Below are 5,466 nucleotides of genomic sequence, written 5' to 3'. Positions count from 1 at the left end.
ACCCGCGAGTGATGCGAAGTCGGGTTGATCTGGAGGATACCCGCAAGTTATCCACGCGGCGTGGCCCGACATTCTTAGCCCTTGCCGCAAGTCCGTGAGACGGGGCAACGGGACCACATATCATGGATCACTGATCATTACCATATTATCAAGACATTAACGATTTGGATATTTGATCCGAGTAGGCCTCTAGCCTTTTTCGCACTAACGACCACGTGGGAATAAGTATGGGCACTCTACGTCGTATGTATCAACCAAAAGCTCAACGGACGTCAGTGATGGAGCGGCACGCGCCGGGTTGGACTGGAACGCCTCGCCTTGTATAAGGGAGGCTAGGTCTGCTCACCAGCCACGTATGCAACGTGGAGGATTGCAAAGGCCGATGGCCCATGACCCCTTCACATTCGGGATGTAGACCGGCATGCTGGCCTCTCTATTGATCCTAGGTAGGACTGTGGTGTGTTGATCGGCTGAGGCTGGTCATGACCTGATGGTGTGTCCGGCCGGAGTTGATCGAGTGTGTTGGGCAAGTTGGTGCACCCCTGCAGGGAAGTATTCTATCTATTCGAATAGCCGTCTCCATGATAACGGACGCTCGGAGTTGTATCCCGATCGATACAACTAGAACTGGATACTAGATGCTGAGGCATGTAATGTATATGATGGCTCTAGGATTATTTCCTCGCAGGGAGTCGAGGAAGTGATCTCTGGGTGCTAATGTTACAACATGTTTGCTAAATATAAACTGTTATTCTATACTCTTCTGAATGTTGTAAGATGCTTGGACCTGCTTGAAGATGATAATCTTCGATGGGCTAGGCTTTCTCCTTCTCTTCTGGCAGTCTGCTATTTAGTCCACAGATACAACCCATTCCTTTGATACACATGTATACTTAGTTTAGATCTGATGTAAGTCTTGCGAGTACTTTGGATGAGTACTCATGGTTGCTTTGCTACCTCTTTTCCCCCATACCTGATTGTTGCGACCAGATGACGGATCCCAGGAGCCAGATGACACGACTGATGACTACTACTACTAACCCGAGGGTGCCTACTACTATGTGAGGGCCGCTGACGACCAGGAGTAGTTAGGAGGCTCCTAGGCAGGAGGCCTTGCCTTTTCGATCGATGCTAATTTTGTGCTAGCCTTCTTAAGGCAAACTTGTTTAACTCATGTCTATTCTTAGATATTGTTGCTTCCCCTGACTCTTGTGTATTCAATCTTATGTATTCGAGCCCTCGAGGCCCCTGGCTTGTAATATAAAGCTTTTATTATTTCATTTGTGTCTAGAGTTGTGTTGTGATATCTTCCCTTGAGTCCTTGATCTTGACCGTACACATTTGCATGTATGATTAGTGTACAATTGAACCGAGGGTGTCACAAGTTGGTATCAGAGCTGATTGCCTGTAGGTAGCCCCCTTTCCAACTCCTTGCCCGAAGTTGAGTCTAGTCACTGAAAAACTTTTACTAACTTGGCTGTGTGGCTTCCGGGCCCACGTCGCCATTGGGTAGTATTAGGATCTTTTATTCCGCGTCCTTACTCTGGGATTCTGATCTCTCTTCTATTCCGGTTAAATGAGTTTACAAATTCTAACTCTAGGTTCTTGAAACCACTTCCTACCGAAGATCCCTTTCATTTAAGATGATTGCCTGCTTCAACAGAAGATTCTGAAGATACTCTTCGATGTTTTTCCCGAAACCTTTGTGCTCATCACCTTTGCAATTCCCTACCATCGATAAGTCCCTATGAATAACTACATACACTTACCATTCATTCACAATTGTTCTTGTTATTACAAGATACATCAAAATATTCTCCAATATTGTGAGAATCCTATGTGCCTACTGCTTTGCAGCTCCTTTCCACATGATTACCCTATGAATAGTTCCTTACACTTATCGAGGATCCATTCATCCCAAGTTGTTCACGTGTTTCACGAGATACCTTGAAATACTATCCAATCTTCCGAAAATCCTCAAAAGTGTATTGCTCTTGAAATTCTTGCTTGCTTGCATTATGGTTAATCCCATAAGTCTATTAATCTTATTGGTATCCTTGGTCACTATCATTTTGAGTCCATTGATTAATATGTTGAGGATGCTCGCAATCCTTAGTCGAATCCTAGAATTCATCCTTCCGGCTCAGACATCATTTTGAACATGAGCTAGTTCTTGACCAATCAAATTGTCGTCGATTGTACCCCTAAGTCTATTTAACTTATACATCCTTAATCATAGTGTTTGCTTCTGATTCCTTGATTTGGAAATCACAATTCCTTTTCATTTGAGCTTTGAATTAGTCAGTTGTCTCTATAATCTGATCTGCTTGCATTCTCTCTTCTTCTGGTTGAGTACCGGTGCTCACATCAGATCCCTTGTGAACCACCAGATCCTTTGTTGGATTTTATCCGACAGTGTCCTTCATAATTGATAACCTTGTGAGCCTTTCCTCGGATACATAATGCCTTTGGTAATTGTATCCTCTCCTTTTTGTCAACCATGCTCTACCTTGGAGCTTGTGTTATTTACTCTTTAAGTTTGTGGTATATGTTCCTAAGATGCCCCTATGGGTTGAACCTATGCCTTTCCTAATCCGTGTAAACCTGAGAGTTTTCATTAGTCATACTCTTCTAGTGTTTTGTTAGATAAAATTTCAACACTACAACTTCATTGAAAGCGAGAACTGAATGGAAGGTTATGCATTGAAGAAGTGGGAGTCGACCTTGAACTTTGTGTTCATGCCCATGGACCCGATGTAAAACTTATCATGGAAGCTTCTTGTAATAATAATAATCCCCTTGTTATATGTTCATCTGGTATCTATGTTTGGTCCTTTTCAACCGTGTTTCCGACCATGATTGTTCTCCTTTGATTGCATTTTTTTAAACAAGTTAAAGTACTTGTCTTCTACAGATCATTTAACCTGTCCAACCTCTACTCTTCTCTACCCTTGAGTTTTACACTCTGGTATCTCAAGAATACCACGGAACTACCTAACTCCTTATGAGTTCCTCTTCTACTATTATTTCTCACCGATTCCAATTGTTTCCCGGGTTCTGAGTTGTTAGACACTCAAGGACACTGAAAATGGAATCAAGTCCGCACTTCTATTCAACAAGTATTAGAAGTCTTCATTGCTTACGAGTTTGAACTCGATCATCTCATTCCAAGCTGATTGGCTACTTCATCATAGTCTTGCAAAAAAAAACTTGACCATGCTATCTATGTCCTTCATTCTCGGAACTCAATTACAACAATACACTAAGCTTACCTCTAGCTTTCAACATCTCGTTGGCTATCTTGAAAGACAATTTTGATTCTGAGATTGCAAACTTATTTGTGGTTCCGATAACATTTTTCTTCATCATTCCTTTTGCTTGATGTCGTCGATGATCGATTACATCTTCATGAAACCTCTCAACAAAATGTGTCGATATCATCGTCAAAATTCTTGCCTTCCGTCCAACACAAACTTACTCTTGTTATGGTATTCTTTGATATCCAGCTTATGCTATGTTCTCCCTTGAGGTATTACCATCTTATATGTCAAGGATGTTGTGACAATTGCTCCACCTATTAAGAATTCTTGATATAGTAATACTTCTCGCCATCTTCGTTCATTTCTTGGTCCCCGTGTCATTCCTAACCGGAATACCGACAAATGAACCATGATGTGTGAATTTAAAACTTTTACCAACCCGATTGGTTTGAAGCTAATGGTCGATAGTTTTATTCTTGGCCTATTGGTTATTGAATCATAATTCTAACATCGATCGTGCTACTTAGTCCATCCTTCCAGGTGCACATTTCGATCAATGTTTACTTGTGGTTGTTCTCCTCGGACATACTTCATTATATACTTTGGTATGTCCAATATTGTCACCTTGTTCACTTAATTGTGGAAATCCATGTTTATGAAAATCTCGATGAATTGTTGTTGAGCCCATCGGCCACATCCTCATCTTTTCCATGATGAAATTGTATGACTTATTTTATAAGTTGTTCCTGATGAATCCTTGGTGTATCCAAAGTCTGACCTTTACCTGATGGCCATGTCAATACTATCCCGAAGCATGATTGTGGTACTCCGAACATCTTTAAGAACATTGGAGGCGCGATGCTAAATGTTTCCTAATCACTTATGCAAACACCATTGTATGGGTAACGACATGAAATTCCTCTCCCCTTACCTAAATAATTTTCTACTTTCTATCATGACGTGGATATCGTGCCCTGCTTGTCCTTGGGAAGGATATACCCCTGAAATATGTTTTAAACACATTTTCCTTTCCATTGTTCTCTTAATCTGATAATCATATATGGCTTTCCATGGTTTGGTTTAACCTTTCTTGTGATATATATGATCTAAGAAGCAATATACCACTGCTTATGTAAACACCTTGGTGTACAACCCCGTCAGTAAGACCTTGTCACTATTGTTGATGACATTCTGGTAATAACCGATGGACGAGAACTTTGCCTATTGGTCCGCCTCGCACCTACGAGCAGGAAAATAGTTCTCTGCGTCCCTCGCCCTTGGAACTGATGTTGTTGCCAACATAACTGACCGGCTATCCTCTGACCTGCCTTGGTACCATGACCATACAAGATGTCACCGCTCTTCCCACTCTTAACCCACATCGTGGGCCCATAACCCACAGCTCCACACGATCGAAACCTGATTCTCCTGTACACCCATGTCTCCAAAGTTATTACTCACGCTTGGCTTTGTATGTACATCACGAGCCACCTTCCTAGAGATGGTCTACTCTAGTATCAAACGCGATACTTAATTTCGTTGCTCTAAACCCCTTTCACCTTCTGAATAGGCATCGAATGATTGCCTCCCCGCCTGAAACTTCTCATGGTGCCTTCTTACTTTGCTCTCGGTATTTTCTTAAGTTTCAATTCAAGTGTTACTTTCTGCCACCTTCCATGATGTTACCTACCACATAAGCAACCGTGTAGAGTTCCGTTCTTTTGAAGTTAACCCTTATCCTTTTTCATAAGTATGATAGAGTTCCCCTTCATCATGATGCCCTGATGCAGCGACATGAAGACATTAACATAAGGGATCAACTTCTTAGAGAAGAGCAACCAAAGAACGAGAAGATCCGCTAGAATTCTGTAACCAGAACTCCCCCTTACTCCACCATCCTAAATCTCGGGACGAGATTTCTTATAGTGGAGGAGATTTGCAACACCCCGGGTGTCAGGATAAAGTAACCTCACAATAATGGTGCCATGTCATCATGTGTGACTAAGTCAAATTGCCATTGATAAAGATCCAAGTCAAATCCAAAATTCAAATTTAAAGTTCACAAACATGTCTGAAAAATAGTTCATGTTTGAGTAGATATTCCATAACATTTTACTGTGAAAGAAACCACCACACTTGTTTTCTCGTTTGGGAGCTATCATCCAAAACAACCCCATCTAAGTAATTACCTTTTTATGCAAACAAA

Source organism: Triticum aestivum, chromosome 3A (assembly GCF_018294505.1).
Source record: "Triticum aestivum cultivar Chinese Spring chromosome 3A, IWGSC CS RefSeq v2.1, whole genome shotgun sequence".
Classification (NCBI taxonomy): Eukaryota; Viridiplantae; Streptophyta; class Magnoliopsida; order Poales; family Poaceae; genus Triticum; species Triticum aestivum.
Note: the sequence above shows the minus strand (reverse complement) of the source record.